At 43.4% G+C, this 16363-nt stretch overlaps 1 pseudogene across 1 annotated transcript in view; it reads right to left on the bottom strand.

Moving 5' to 3' along the window:
• Nucleotides 1-1455: 1455 nt before the first annotated feature.
• Nucleotides 1456-16363, bottom strand: part of LOC144828359 (uncharacterized) — an 80046-nt pseudogene continuing 65138 nt past the window's right edge. The window contains exon 3 of the transcript XR_013610433.1: nt 1456-7203. The product of XR_013610433.1 is annotated as an uncharacterized LOC144828359 (transcript). The remainder of the gene's footprint in view (nt 7204-16363) is intronic.

Genomic DNA, 16363 nt, shown 5'->3' with positions numbered 1-16363 from the left:
ACTAGTCTCTCCCACTTCAAATGCCTGACCCAGGTATAAATATTGGACCCTCAGACCCACTATTCACTTCACTGCCTTGCTGCTTGAACATAGGACGACCAGAGAGACTCAAGGGCTAGTTGGGTGGCCTCCTATTCTGACCTACAGGAACACAACAACCTTGAACCAGCACCTGAACCCTGCCTGGAGTGAGTACTGGCCCCTAAGAGGTCTCCAACCTGTCCTGGATCCTTGGATGTGGTGCTAAAGGTGCTGTACAAACCTAACCTTAAAACAAGTGACTTACAAAATTTTCCACCAAAAAGTGGCCTGTGAACTAACTGGAGACCGGCACCTACCTGCTTGCCGAACCGTCCAAGGTGCATCATGGGTCGACCTGATAGTGCGATAGCTTCAGCTCCTTATTTTTTTTGCAGCAAATCCTGTTCAGCTGGCCCTCTCAGAAGGGGTATCCGGCCTTCAGAAGCCCTGGTCAGCTGCAACCTGCAGCTTTATCAATATAGAGATTTTCGACTTATGAAAAATTGACAAGTCAGAGCGTAGAAATCTTCACTGCGACTTTGTCAAGCTGCTCCAAGGCGACAATGTGGGGCAGGGCACCTTGGAGTACAACACCTGCCTTACTTTTTTCTTTAAATATCTTCTAGATCTGAAGGTAACCCGGGATGGGCCCAATCCAGTCCATGTAGCCGAACCGGGCTCCACCGCCCTGGTCTGTTGCGCCTAGACACCAGTCGTGGGCGCTTAGTTCTTTTTGGTGCTATTTTCCATCTTAAACGTTGAAAATGCATAATTACGGTTCTACTGCTTCAATTTACTTTGGGTCACTTTATTTTTTAAATGTTATTCTATTTATTGTGTGGGATTTTTTTGTGTAGTGTGTTCACTCTATTACTGTTTGTGTGCTGCATAAATATCCAACACAGTGCCTCTAAGTTAAGCCTGACAGCTTTTCTACTATGCAACCAGAGGTTTAGGCACAGGTAAGTCTGTGGCCTTTTGTGGTTCACCTGACAAGGATTGTGGTGGTTGTTTGAGAAGGGTTAACACCCCACTCACCCCAAAAAACAAATCTTACATGTGGTATTTAGATATCCCAGAGTACACAATTCTACCCACTCCCAACATGGCTGGACCTTTCTGTGTGTGGAGTGCTCTAGCCCATCCAATAGGCGTGGTTACCTGGAGGCTACACTCCCCTTGAAAAAAGTTTGACAGCAGCTTTTCCCCTCTGTGCCCGAGAAACTAGCTTGTCTGTCTAAACAAAAGAGCATACGCTTCCTAAAGTGACTACCAATTGCCCTTCAAAGGTGGAGCAAGCAGAGAAACAAGTTAGTTGGCACTCCAGAACACAACACACTCAACCCTGTCAGGGATAGCGGTAACAGGACACACCCGTTTGCTCTCATTCGTACTGTCAACAATAAGATAAACAAGAGACACAAAGGTAGTTTATAATATTTATTTAAGCGGTTATGCTCTAAGATGCAATATGTGTGCATGGTTAACAAACATACCATCAAAAGGCCTGTCCTGTTATAAGACAGTTTATCCTACCCCCCTCTTTCTACTGAAGCTAAATGATTATATATTATAGATCTCCGGAATTAGTGGCGGACCCCGTATCGTAGTATACATTGGTGGTTGTTCTACATCTCAGCTGACGCAGCACTCTTTTTTCAGGACCTTCCCTCAGTGTGTGTCTTTACAGAACCCCGTCCTCAGTTATGTGACAGATATGTGTGCTCACTAACAGCAGCTGCATTCTCTTGTTATGTCTAATTGCTAGTGACTGACCACAGAGAATAACAAGGGGCATTGTTGTCTGACCTTGTCTAGTGTGTTCAGACTAAATCACAGGAAAATGAATAAAATGTGAAAACATGTGCAGGTTCTGTGTGAAAATACAATGTGACACAAAGGCAAGCATGTTTTGTAGTAAAGGTGTGCAAAAGAAAAGTGTCCTACAACGTCCACAGTTAGGCTAACAGGGAAAGCGACAATGGGCCAAGCAAGAAACACACAACAGTAGCTTCATCTTTCAAGCTCGCCTTCGGTGTTCACACCCCCTCTGGCCGTCCTGCCAGAAGATCAAACCTCTTCCGCTGGGCAGGTCCTTAGTTTCCCTTCCTGAGAGTTGTTTTCACCTCTCCCTAGGAGGGTAGTAGGCTGTCTCGAGGACAGCAGTTGTGTGCAACCAAAGATGATTACTGGAAAGTTTTGGGTAACAAAGTGACAACTTTCTAAAAATTGCCAAAATAGTTACATTAAACTCAACTTGCGCATTAAGTTAGATTTAATGCAATGATTCTTTTGATACCTAAAAGCTTCAACTTTAGTAGTCCTATTTGAAAGTTAGCAATACTGAGTTGTAAGTGTGTAACTCCATACTAACCAATGGGGCTACAAGTCTTAATACAGTGAAAACGACAATGCAGGGTTTTTGTTGTGAGGACATGTAAACTATATTCAATATCTTTCTCTTTAATATAATGGAACCTGCCTTTAAGGCTTGTTAGACCTACCTTAGATGTGAATTACAAATGTTAAAAAGGAAGGTTTGGCTTTGCCACAGGTTGTAATGGCAGTCGAGTTAGCAGTTTTAAAACTGCTCTTCCAGCCTGCATTGGCATGTGTGAGAGAGATGTTACACTTGGTCACACTTGTGGTTGCACAATAAGTGTTGCAGTACATGAGGAACACTCAACTTATGGACCCCGGTACATCGGGTGTCATACATTAGGGACCAATGTATCAGTAAACTTATACCAATTGGAGATAATCCAATTAAACATATACTTTTAAGGGTCAGAGTACATGCACCGAGGCCTGGAATGCAGGTTCCACAGGCACTGCACAGTCATTACACAGCACTAACTCCAGCAACATTAGAGCAAAAAGTATATGGGGAGCCTGCAAAAAGACTCTCTCGCACAATTAACTACATAATTAAGCATTGCTTTTGTTCTTTTACTACAATAACAGAACAGTATAGCATTTCACCTACTCATGAAATAAAAATAAATCTTTAAATAAATAACAATGATAATAAACAGCATATTGCATGTTACAGATCTTCTAACATGGATTTTTGTCACAGTAAGAAACATTTGAATCTTGCTTTGTTGTTGCAAATAACCTGTTATTGCACATTAATTTTCAAAGGTGTGGGTCTACATGTGTGCATATAAATTCATAATACAAGTAGTATTTTTAAAAAAGAACAAACAGTTGTCATGGCGAGGGAATCTTAGAAAGGAAGTGAATGGGGTAAAACGGACTTTAAAAAAGCTCTTGATCTGATACCATGGCGAAGATAATCTTTACCTTTAAGCTTTTTCTAGATTCAGAACAATGAAAAGGTTTCTCATCAGTATGGGTTCTCTGACAGTGATTTCTTATCAGTAAAGCGTTCCCCACATTCTGTGCATGGATATAGTTTCTCACCTGTGTGGTTTATTTGATGTCTTAAGTCAGCTTGCTTCTTAGTGAAGCCTCTCCCACATTCAGAACACCAATGCGGTTTCTCACCAGTATGGATTCAATGATGCTTCGACTGAGTAGCCTTCTCAGTAAAGCTTTTCCCACATTCTGTACACAGATAGGGTCTCTCACCAGTGCAAATTCTCTGATGTAGTAAGAAATTGCTTTTCAGAGTAAAGCTTTTCCCGCGTTCTGTGCAATGATAGGGTTTCTCACCAGTATGGATTCTCTGATGGGTTGAGTACCCTTCTCAGTAAAGCTTTTCCTGCTTTCTGTACACTGATAGGGTTTCTCACCAATAAGGATTATCTGATGTATTAAGAAATTACTTTTCAGAGTAAAGCATTTCCCGCTTTCTGTGCAATGATAGGGTTTCTCACCAGTGTGAATTCTCTGATGTATTAAATTGGGTTTCAGAGTAAAGCTTTTCCCACATTCTGTGCAATGATAGGGTTTCTCACCAGTATGGATTCTCTGATGGTTCAACAGTGTACTCGTGTAACTACACCTTTTCCCGCATTCTGTACACTGATAGGGTTTCTCACCAGTGTGGATTCTATGATGCAGTACCAAAATGCTTTTCTGAGTAAAGCTTTTCCCGATTCGGTACATTGATAGGGTTTCTCACCAGGGTGCATTCTCTGATGATTCAACAAACTGCTTTTCACAGTAAAGCTTTTCTCGCTTTCTGTACACTGATAGGGTTTCTCACCAGTGTGGATTCTCTGATGTATTAACAAACTGCTATTCGAAGCAAAGCATTTCCCGCATTCTGTGCAATGATAGGGTTCATCACCAGTATGGATTCTCTGATGCCTCAACAGTGTACCCTTCTCAGTAAAGCTTTTCCCGCATTCTGTACACTGATAGGGTTTCTCACCAGTGTGGATTCTCTGATGCATTACCAAACTGCTTTTCAGAGTAAAGCTTTTCCCGCATTCTGTACATTGATAGGGTTTCTCACCAGTGTGCATTCTCTGATGATTCAACAGCATACCCTTCAAAGTAAAGCTTTTCCCACATTCTATACACTGATGGGGTTTCTCACCAGTGTGGATTCTCTGATGCATTACCAAACTGCTTTTCACAGTAAAGCTTTTCTCGCATTCTGTGCAATGATAGGGTTTCTCACCAGTGTGGATTCTCTGATGATTCAACAAACTGCTTTTCACAGTAAAGGTTTTCTCGCTTTCTGTACACTGATAGGGTTTCTCACCAGTGTGGATTCTCTGATGTATTAACAAACTGCTATTCGAAGCAAAGCATTTCCCGCATTCTGTGCAATGATAGGGTTTATCACCAGTATGGATTCTCTGATGCCTCAACAGTGTACCCTTCTCAGTAAAGCTTTTCCCGCATTCTGTACACTGATAGGGTTTCTCACCAGTGTGGATTCTCTGATGCATTACGAAACTGCTTTTCAGAGTAAAGCTTTTCCCGCCTTCTGTACATTGATAGGGTTTCTCACCAGTGTGCATTCTCTGATGATTCAACAGCATACCCTTCAAAGTAAAGCTTTTCCCACATTCTATACACTGATGGGGTTTCTCACCAGTGTGGATTCTCTGATGCATTACCAAACTGCTTTTCACAGTAAAGCTTTTCTCGCATTCTGTGCAATGATAGGGTTTCTCACCAGCGTGGATTCTCTGATGCCTTACCAAACTGCTTTTCTGAGTAAAGCTTTTCCTGCATTCTGTACACTGATAGGGTGTCTCACCAGTATGGGTTCTCTGATGGTTCAACAGCTTACTCATGTTATTAAAGCTTTTCCTGCATTCAGTACACTGATAGGGTTTCTCACCAGTGTGAATTCTCTGATGGGTCAACAGAGCCCCCTTCTCAGTAAAGCTTTTCCCACATTCAGTACACTGATAGGGTTTCTCACCAGTGTGGATTCTGTGATGATTCAACAAATTGCCTTTCTGAGTAAAGCTTTTCCCGCATTCTGTACACTGATTGGGTTTCTCACCAGTGTGGATTCTCTGATGATTCAACAAACCGCCTTTCTGAGTAAAGCTTTTCACGCATCCTGTACACTGATACGGCTTCTCACCAGTGTGGATTCTCTGATGATTCAACAAACTGCTTTTCACAGTAAAGCTTTTCTCGCATTCTGTACACTGATAGGGTTTCTCACCAGGGTGGATTCTCTGATGATTCAACAAATCGCCTTTCTGAGTAAAGCTTTTTCCGCATTCCGTACACTGATACGGTTTCTCACCAGTGTGTATTCTCTGATGATTCAACAAATTGCTTTTCACAGTAAAGCTTTTCTCGCTTACTGTACACTGATAGGGTTTCTCACCAGTGTGGATTCTCTGATGATACAACAAATCGCCTTTCTGAGTAAAGCTTTTCCCGCATTCTGTACACTGATACGGTTTCTCACCAGTGTGGATTCTCTGATGAGTCAACAAATTGCTTTTCACAGTAAAGCTTTTTTCGCATTCTGTACACTGATAGGGTTTCTTACCAGTGTGGATTTGCTGATGTATTAACGATTTGCTTTTCATAGTAAAGCTTTTCCCGCTTCAGTGCAATTATAGGGTTTCTCACCAGTATGGATTCTCTGATGATCGAACAGTGTGATCTTCTGAGTAACTCTTTTTCGACTGTCGGTGCAGTGGAAGGGTTTCTCTCCAGTATGGACTCTGGTGTTTCAACACACTGTATGTCTTAATGAAGCTTTTCCCACATTCTGTACACTGATAGGGTTTATCGGCGGAATGGCTTGTCTGATGCATCATCAGTGTGCGGGTCTCACTGAAGCATTTCCTACATTCTGTACAGTGATAGGGCTTCTGACCAGTATGGGTACTTATATGAATGTACTGTATGCTATTCCAAGTGAAGATTTTCTCACGTTCAGTACACTGATAGGGTTCCTCGCCAGCTTACGTTATTTTATGCTTCTTCAGTGTGCCCTTTTTAATGAATCTTTTTGCACTTTCTGTACAGTCGCATGGTTTCTAACCAGTATGGGCTATATGGTAACAGTGATTTCTTCTCAGCGAAGTGTTTCTCACATTCATTACAGTTATAGTGTTTCTCACCAGCATGGATTATCTGTTGTTTCACCAGTGAGCCTTTCTCAGTGAAGCTTTCCCCACGTTCCGTACAATTATAGCGTTCATCCCCTTTATGGACTATCTAGTCTCTCAACAGCTTCTTTGGTTCAGCGGAGCTTTGAACACAATCCGTATACTGGTACGACCTATCCTCAGAATGAACTATTTGATGCCTTTGAAGAGAAGAGCCCTCATTGCAGGTTTATCCACATTCCATATACAGCTAGATTTTCTCCCCTGTAAGCGTTTGCTGATATTTCAACAGAAATATTCTGGGGGTCACGCGTTTTTCACACTCCTTACACTGGTATGACCCATCCTCAGGATATTCACATTAACTGCTCCAATTTCGCATTAGAATTACAATTGTGGGAGTCCTGAGTGAACCAAAGGTTTTCACGTTCTGTATACTCAAAGAGATGATCTCTGTGTGCATCTTTTTAAACTGTTCTTAAAGATGAGCTCTGCATGAGCTTTTTCCACACACTACGCCTGTGTTTCTCCTCCGAACGTATATCGTAGGGTGTGTATCCAGGTCCAACCTCCGGATGAGGCTCTACACACTGATACGGTTGATCATCTGGTGATGCTGCCAAGGGATTCTCTGATGGTTGGGTTGCTGCAGGTCTATTCATCAGGTTCTTTGATTCTGTGAATGAGAAACAAATCTCTGTGAGGGTGGGAAGGAAATCAGGTATCTGCTTTCATCAACAGAGAAACTGGATGAGGAAGTAGGTATTTTGAAAGGGAAAGGCAGAGAAGGAGGGAGGAGAAAGCAACAGGGTCTGCACTCAAGGTATCTAGGTTTAATGACACAGTTAGAAGATGTTAGAAGGGCGATCCCAGAGGGCCAGGTTGTGCTCACCCGACCACCCCAGGACCCACCTCTCCCACAGATATTGCCGAGTCTTATCGTGAGGTCCCCACCGGGAAGGACTTTGAGTCGAGGATCGTACACACTGAGCTCACACCACACTTACGAACGGACACCACACCGTAGGTTATCAGTAACAAGTTCTTTATCAACAGTAAAAAGAAATCAGCACTCTTATTTACAAGCGATCGAGGGATCGTAAAGTCTTTAGGAATTCGAGAAGCGGGAAGCGGGACAGTCTTAGTCTTTAGGCCCGTACGAAGCGTACCTTGCGCACAGCTCTCAATCCTCAAGCCGGGGGATACGGGAGATGATGGTCGTACTAGCTGCTTCACTCACGTAGAGTCGACTCAGGTCGTGATGGTAGCGTCGATGGTCCAGCCGGACCAGAGTACTCCTCGAGCCGCGACGAGGTCAGCAGGGCTCGATCCGGAGATGTTCTTGAGGAGCCGCGACAGCGTCAGTAGGGCTCAGATGGTTTTGAGTTCAAGCTCGAGCCGCGACAGCGTCAGTAGGGCTCCGAGGTCTTAGTTCGGTCTTTGAGAGGACGAGCCGCGACAGCGTCAGCAGGGCTCCGATGGTTCACTTCCGTGTTACGAGAAGGAGCCGCGACAGCGTCAGCAGGGCTCAGCGATTCAAAGGTTCAGTTCTCCTTAGGGTCAGCCGCGATCAGATCAGCAGGGCTTTCTTGTCCAGGATACAACTGCCCGCTAGTTGTGGTGCGGGCCTTGATATAGTCCAGTGGCCCTTTGATGTCCGGACCCTCGCAGGCGGAGGCCTCATGCCTTTGGGGGTTGGTCGTTGGGGAGGTCCGGCGGTTGGCTCTTTGATCCTTTGAAGATGCGCCCGGGAATTCCCAGATGCCCAGCAGGGTCTGGAGCCAGCACTCGGGGAGGCCAGAGGTGCAATCGAAACTGGCCCAAAGGGGGAGGCCAAAGGTGTGACAGATACCAGTCTCTCAGGGGAGGCCGGAGGTGCCATCGAAACTCCCTGGCTTATCTCACTCGGGGGGCCCTTTACCCCCCATCCGGGACTGGCACGCCTTGGAGTCTAAGTTTCGCTGGGGCCGGGGTCACGCTAGGCCCAGGGAGTCAGGGATCTCGGGAAGGGAAAATGGCTGCCGGGCCTTGTGGGGCATGCAGGTTCTAGGCGCTCGGAGCCGGGAGTGGGACGGGACAAGCGGGACTGGTCGTCGGTTACGGGGTCTGGGCGTACAGGGAGCAGGACGACCAGGGAACTCTGGGTGCAGGCTACGCTAACAAGGTGCTGCGCAGGGAACTCTGGGTGCAAGGCTACACTAACGGGGTGCTGAGGAACAGGGGGGAACCACGCCACGAGGCCAGGTCCAACAGAGGATAAATGTAAAGTACACATTTCTGATTGAAACTGGTGAGCTAGGCGATCCAGTTGGTGCCTCTGCCAATCAGATCAGTACTGATCAGACTGTTCAGTTTTGAAAACACGTGTGCCCCTTAAGATGACACTTAACTGGTTGCTAGCCCAGCTACAGCACTAGTACACCCAAGACAGATAAGTATCTTCTAGGACTAGTTGTGTGTGTGTGTGTGTGTGTGTGTGTGGGTTTGTGTTACTATCCTTGTGGGGACTTGGGTGTGATAACACACTCACGCTGTGGGGACTTGATTGCACTGTGGGGACCTGAACCCAGGTCCCCACAAGGTAATGTCCTTTAAATGATAAAAAATGGCTTCAGGAACATCTGTGTCAATTTTTACAACTTTTAAAAAAATTGCCTTGTGGGGACCTGTGTTTCAGAAAGTGTGTTTATATTTTTGCTCCCTCTGCCCCCATAGACAGGAGGCGGTACTGCAGTCTTAAACACACTTTGCATTTTAAACACACTTTGTTCACCAGGAACCCAAGTTAGCAGCAGAAAGCACAGATATTTCAAAGGAAAAGCTGCAAAACCCGGGGTTAAAACATATTTTTCATGCAAATTAACATTTTCCCCATTTAATAAAGTAAAACTGTATTTACATGAAAGTTTTGAATTCAGACTATTTGAGTTTAAAAATTGTTTAACATTGTTACAAGCAATTTGGATACGATTTGAATCCCAGATTACATCACTATTGTGGTATGACCCTCATCTGCAATCAAAGAATGATGGTGCATTAAAACATGATACAATATAAACTGATCTGATCGTTTTTTACAAATTTGATTACATATTAATATGCACTTTGGAATACGTTCTTAAGTTGATGGCTAGATGAGAGAGTGCCTAGAGTTGCATTGTGCTAACAGCTATGCTCTCTCAGATGCCGAACTGCAGTAATGTCATGCCCACAGCAATGGGAAGTTTAATTTTAACAGAAAAAGCATGTTCTTAGAACATTAGTGACATTCCTAAAAAATATATTCAAATATTGCCATAAGTTGAAATTACATTTAATTGAATTGCTTAATTTTCAAACTGTTCCTAATGCTTTACAAATTAAATCAGCTTCATTCCCATAGAGGGGTGAAGAACAGTCATATAACAAGCATTGGCAAATCCAACAGGTATCACCTACGAGACAGCTACTGGCTTTGACAGAGTTTTTTTGCCCTGTTGTACAGCAGCATGCCTGCTCTGCCGCATGGATGAAATTTAGATTACATGTTTTTAAAGCACTATGATGCAACCAAAACAGACCACATAATGACATTTATTTTTATTGCTGGCAGTAGGGTGGGGGCGTGTGAGGGGTCAACACTATCAACGGAGGGGGTGGGGAAAAGAAAAATGATTGACGCTGCCACTAGTGATCACAGTATATAAAGAAGTTGTCAGAGCCTCCTTGGCCTTATTCAATTATAAAATGCAGACTCTGATATATATTAACCGTAGTGAAGTAGGTGCAGAGGCACAGAGTCTTTGTTCACCCTAATTAGTGGGAATGTTTTAAAAGCCAAAAAATGGGAGGTGTATAGTAGACCAAATCCCTAGCTTGCATTTGGGCTCATAGTGCCCTCACTACTGCATTGGCACCCACACTTATTACTGTTTGGACTTAGTGCTTTAGCTAAGGTGTAAAGTTATGCTGTAAAATGGGCACCCTCATGTTGATGTCCACTTCAATTTGCCCTTCCTGTGCATTTAAATATAGTTTGCCTTCCAAGATCATACTAGTTTAACTACAACATACTGCAGTAGCATAGGCTGTGCTCAACCACCTGCCTTATGAGTGTGAAGGTCTTCAAATCGGAAGGGTGGAGAGGATGTGGCTTTATGCTAGAGCTGCAAACTTCAAATGCATTTCTTGACGTTAGCTTGACATCCTGTGATTCTAGTCAAGTCACTTAATTTCCCTGTGCCTAAAGAAATAGTACATGACTTAACTGGTGCTCATGTAAAGAGCTTCAAAAGGGAGTGACACAAGCACAGCACTAGTGGGAGTGAGACATTAGCAGAAGTATGTGAGAAGTGGCTTCTGTTTCTTCACCATTTATTTATTTATAAAGTTTTCTATTTATTTATTGAAGCAATTTGTAGAGCGCGCAAATACCCGTCGGTGTCTTGGCCCTGTAGACGGGAGAGGCAGTAGTGAAGTGGTGTGCTGCTCATTGGTATTTATTAGCTTCCTGAAAGCCGGCAGGTATTTAGTAGCTTCCTGAAAGCCGGCAGCGATGTACAGGATTTAATTTGCTATGGGAGGGTGTACCACAGTCTGGCCGTGGCAACAGTCAATCGTTTGTCTCCCCAGGAGACCTTGTTTGTGCGTGGGATCATGATGAGATTGGCGGCTGAGGATGGTAGGTTTCTGCTAGGTAGGTGGGCGCAAAAGGCTTTCTTTAGAAAGTCCAGACCTGTGTTATGAATGGCCTTGAAGACAATGCATAGGGCCTTGAATTTTATGAGACTTGTGATTGGAAGCCAGTGCAAGTTTTGCATCACCAAGGAGATGGATTTGTACTTGGGGGTACCTGTAATTAACCTCACAGCAGCATTCTGTACCATCTGTAGTTTGTTAGTGATCTTTTTCTAGACATTCAGGAGCAGGCCGTTGCAATAATCAATTTTAGACATAAGAAGGGTGCTAATCAGGGTTTTTCCTGCGCTTGGTGGAAGGAAGTATAGAAGTTTCTCGATCATTCTAAGAGTGTAGAAGGAGGACGAGACGATGGCATTGGCATGAGCTGAAAAAGTTTGTTTATCATCAAACATGACGCCCAAGTTTCTTACTTTCGGTACTGTGTGGGGGTGGAGGACCCAGGGTGGTATGCCACCAAGTGGGGGAACATGTTGGCTGTAGATTGCCAAAGATCATAATCTCCGTTTTTTCAGAGTTTAACTTGAGGCAGTTTTTGGCCATCCAGGCACTGATGGCGAGGATACCAAATTGAAAACTGCCCACAATTGCTCCTCCATCGTTGTTAAATGCGAGCACCAGCTGCGTGTCATCAGCGTAAGATGGCAACCCCATCCCATGGGCTTTGATGACCTTGGCCAGGTCCGACACATACATATTAAACAGTGTCGGACTCCAGGATGATCCTTGTGGCACACCACATGGGAGCGTAAAAGACGGGGAGTTATATTCGCCGAGACTCACTAGCTGAGTGCGGTTGGCCAAGAACGACTCCAGTAAATCTTTGGCTTTGAGTTTAATGCCCATATTTGAGACACGGTCGATCAGGGTGACGTGATCAACCGTGTCGAAAGCTGTTGACAAATTCAGCAGTATAAGAACCTTGGTCTCGGGTGGCTCTAATCTTGTCTGCAGCTTTGATAAGGGCGGTTTCTGGGCTGTGGCCTTTCCTGAAGCCAAACTGTGTTTCATCCAGGAGATTGTTTATTATTTTTTCAAAAGTTTTTGCTTGAAAGGGGAGGCTCGTGATGGTTCTGTAATTTTTTGTGTCTGGTGGGTCGAGATGCTGTTTCTTCAGCAGAGGTTTGATGGTTGCCTTTTTCCAGGTTGCTGGGTAGATACGAGTGTTGAACATGGCATTACAGATGTCTGTGAGTTTAGGGGATAGTTGGTCGGGAAAACGTTTTGATACCGAGGCTGGGCAAGGATCTGTAGGGGAACCTGATTTGATGATGAGAATGAGGTCATAGATTTGTGTGGATGAAACTTGTTTGAATTGCGAAAAGGATGGAGACTTGCTGCAGTTGTCAGTTGGGGTTGGCAAATCATTTTTTGGTTGCGAAACCTGCAGTACAACAGTGCCTGAACAGCCATGTAGGTATACTGGAGAGCCTTGGGCCATTGAAAAGAAGCAGAAGAGGCAGTGCTTTCGGAAGGCACAGCTTGAGTAGCCTTCAGCCCTAGAAAGCAAATTATGGAAGAAAAGCAAGGTGGGTCTAATTGGCCCATTAGAAATACATACCAAGACCGCCAATTAACTGCAAGGGCTGGGATCAGCAGTCTCTAAGCAGCCTGATGGGAAGAGAAAATCCTAGCTGGTCACATGACTACCTTCTCCTGCCACTAAATGTTTTGGCCTAGAAAGGTCTGCAACCAGCACCCTTTTCCAGTGACATAGACATATAGAGTCCATTGATTACTTATATGTACAACTACCATATCTGAATACTATATCTTTGATTATGAAATACCCGCCAGAACAGCTGCACCATTTTATTATTACAACTTTACCAGCCCTGAAATCATTATAATCTCCCCAAAAAATCAAGGGATTCCAAACTCTCACCATTTCTCTAGCAATTGTGAGTGTAAAACTAAATGTGCGCGAAACTTATAAAATGTACAGGATTGCCTTATTAATGCTAGAAATGTCACCAGACATTCCTAGAACCTCACCAACTCAACTTGATTATCAGCCTGGCTTTAGACTATCCCATTGCCACTCAAACCTGAGTCACTACCTTCTCCCTTCCAACATTTAACCACATTAGCCCACAGAATTACTCCCTCAAACTCACCAACAGAACTAAAGGTAGAGTGCATGTCTCACTCGTTATCCATAAGAGTAATATTCAAATTCTCAAGCTTACTATCTGTGACAGAAACTCTTTTGAATCCTTGGAAAGACCTTCCCAACCTTTCCATCAAAATACGAACTTACTCTTACCCACCTAGTCCCGCACAATACTTATTTGAAGACTTCTCTCTTAATCAACTTATTCCTCACTTCCAGTCACCTGCTATCCATAGAGGATTCAACTTCAGGCCACAGACCAAACTATCCCATCCTTCAAAGAGTTCTTTGGCAAATGCCATCTCAATAGCCTAGAAATAGCAATCACTGCATTCCTTTAAATTAAAGGCCATTGTTTGACATCATAGTTCACCATGTACATAATATCATCCCTGCCATTTGGTATGACCATCGCACTATCTTTGACAACTATTTTCTTCAATATAGTCCTCCATGTACCCAGCACAATCACTAATGAACACCCCACCTCCTATTTCTGCTCCAAGAAAGAAATCAAGTCAGATTGATTCAAATACATTCTGGAGAAAAGTCTCTCGCCAGTCATCACCACTAATTCCCTTCAATTCATCATGAACCCCATAGACTCCACAATTTCCCTTACTGCTGATTCATGTTCCGCCGCCTAAAGGTATCTAAAAGTATATACACAATATGTAGTACTCAAAAGTGCTGAAACTGCTAAAAAAGAAAATCCATTAACGGGAATCCGTCTGTTTTCCTGCACTTCGCTCAAACATGCCAGAACCACTTATATCACCAGCTTCAAAACCAAACATGATTTTTATTTGGGCAAATCTAAAATGCATCGGCCTGTCCCTGAGATGTCGTTAAAATGTTTAGGAAAGTTTCCTTACCTTCAAATGTAAATATGGTTCAGCTGCCTTTCACCAGCAGCTCATAATGCAAAAGTATGCCCCAGCCAGACCCTTGCATTTCATCAACTTCAACCTCCTCCATACTCCCAAATCCAATTGCAGTTCACAGGAGACAGATGCTTCTCAGTTGTAATGCCCCTCTTGTGGAATAGCCTTCTCAATTATGGATGGCAATCAGGCAATGCCACCCTATGGACTTGCTTGACAATTTGGTATGTGAGCCTGTTTTATGGCCAGCTGGGCTAGTTTTTACTGTTGATTTCCCCGATATTACAGCAAGCATTGGCTGCAGCAAACACAAATGCATGCAGTCTCCCATATTTTGCCAAATACCCAAACAGCATGTCTTTGCAAGTTCAGACTGGCCTGATTTGCAAGTGTGGGGGTTATCTGGTTCACTGATAGGGGACACTTTTTATTTTTGTACCTAGACCAATTTTTCGTTCCGGTCCAACCCTGGCTCCAGACCACAAATTCTACAAACCCTGCATTATTTAAATTGTTTCCCACCAGTCAGACTCTGCAAAAGTCTGCTAACAAAGCCATAGTTCTCCATTAGGCTTAGAGCTACCATTCCCAGCAAACTGCATCTTTTGACCTGGTTCCAGTAAATTGGACAGAGCAAGGCATTGCTTTAAAGCACTCCCTGGTTTGTCCTCTACCGGGGATCATGGTAGGCCCTAGGTCCAAATCCTCTTCTTCTACCTGAACACCACCAAGCACCTGCAGGGCAATGGTGCCTCTTGTCAAGCTACAGTTTGAATATATCTCTTGGGCCATTAAAACCTAAGCCCTCAGCTTACCACTTTAAGACCCATCTTGAAGACTTCACTACAAAACTATGCAGACATCCATGGACTAATGAAAGCACATAAGTATGTAACCAAATCATAAGCACCCTGGTACTCCACGTAGATCGACATCGATCAGCATTTATTAACAAGAAAAAATGGAAGAAAATCTGGCCTATCAACTAACTCACTCTGCTAAAATCCACACATTCGCATCAATACTAATAAATATGCAGCAAACAAAAGTAGAATGCTCTTCAAGACAATTAACCATTTCACCAAAACCCTACCAGGCAGATAAATACCACATTCAATAGACAAGTGCAATGCTATCATCCTCTTCTTCACTAAGAAAGGTGTAAATATTTGACAGCACTCGATTATACTTCAACAAAATGCTTTTGGAAAGTCCCCTTTACCTCCCTATGCAAAGCAGCCCGCCCTAAAATCATACTAACAATTCCGCCATTACTGTGTCTGTGACCTTTCATATTTTACCCTGTTGCCTCTGGCACGATTTGTGCTACATATATACAAACATACATACATACATACATACAAGTATACATACATAGACACATTCATACTAACAAATGCATACATCCATCCATCCATATAAACAAACATATGTATAAACATACATGCATATAGTTATCAAGTAATACTACATTCAGCTCTCATCTCATCTGCTTTTCTCACTGTGATGTCGTAATACTATATCTGTCAGGGTAAAAATAAAACTACGAGTTTCAGAATGTGAAAAATAAAACAATACAATGCTGAGAAACAATGTCACAGCCACATAAAATATTCACAAACTTCTAGCTATAAAATTGAAAATGGGGGGGAAAGCCCACACATATACAGACTAGTTCAAGCTTCAAAAATTCTTTCTCACTAATACGGATAGACAAAATATTATTCTAAATGCGATTCGAAATTACACTTATTGCATTTACTAGGAATGTGAATATAATTTAGCGATTTGATTTTTAATTGTATTCTTAAATGTGCCTTAGATTTACGAATGGATTTTCACAATAGATTCCAAAGTAAAAATATCTGGGCTCAAATGCACGCTTTCAAGAACAAGGGAATGAAAGTTTCTGTGCCCCTGTCCCTGTTATTTCTGCCAACTAGAGAACATGCAGAGAATGTGTGAATCATTCATGACAGAGGACGAGAGGCGCGTCCTTCTTCCGAGTGCCCCATCCTTCGCGGTAGCCCTCCCCCACAGTCAGGTTGATGCAGAGGCCAGAGCCTCCTCTGTCTGCCTTTGTCCTGACTACGGCCGTGGATCAGGTGTGAATGGGCGCGCTCCCAGGTTCAGCATAACAAAGGGCTGAGAGCTGGAGGCGC

This window comes from Lissotriton helveticus, chromosome 4_1 (genome assembly GCF_964261635.1).
Source record: "Lissotriton helveticus chromosome 4_1, aLisHel1.1, whole genome shotgun sequence".
Taxonomy (NCBI): domain Eukaryota; kingdom Metazoa; phylum Chordata; class Amphibia; order Caudata; family Salamandridae; genus Lissotriton; species Lissotriton helveticus.
The sequence above is the reverse complement of the archived record's forward strand: the minus strand, read 5'-3'. Positions and strand labels throughout refer to the sequence as shown.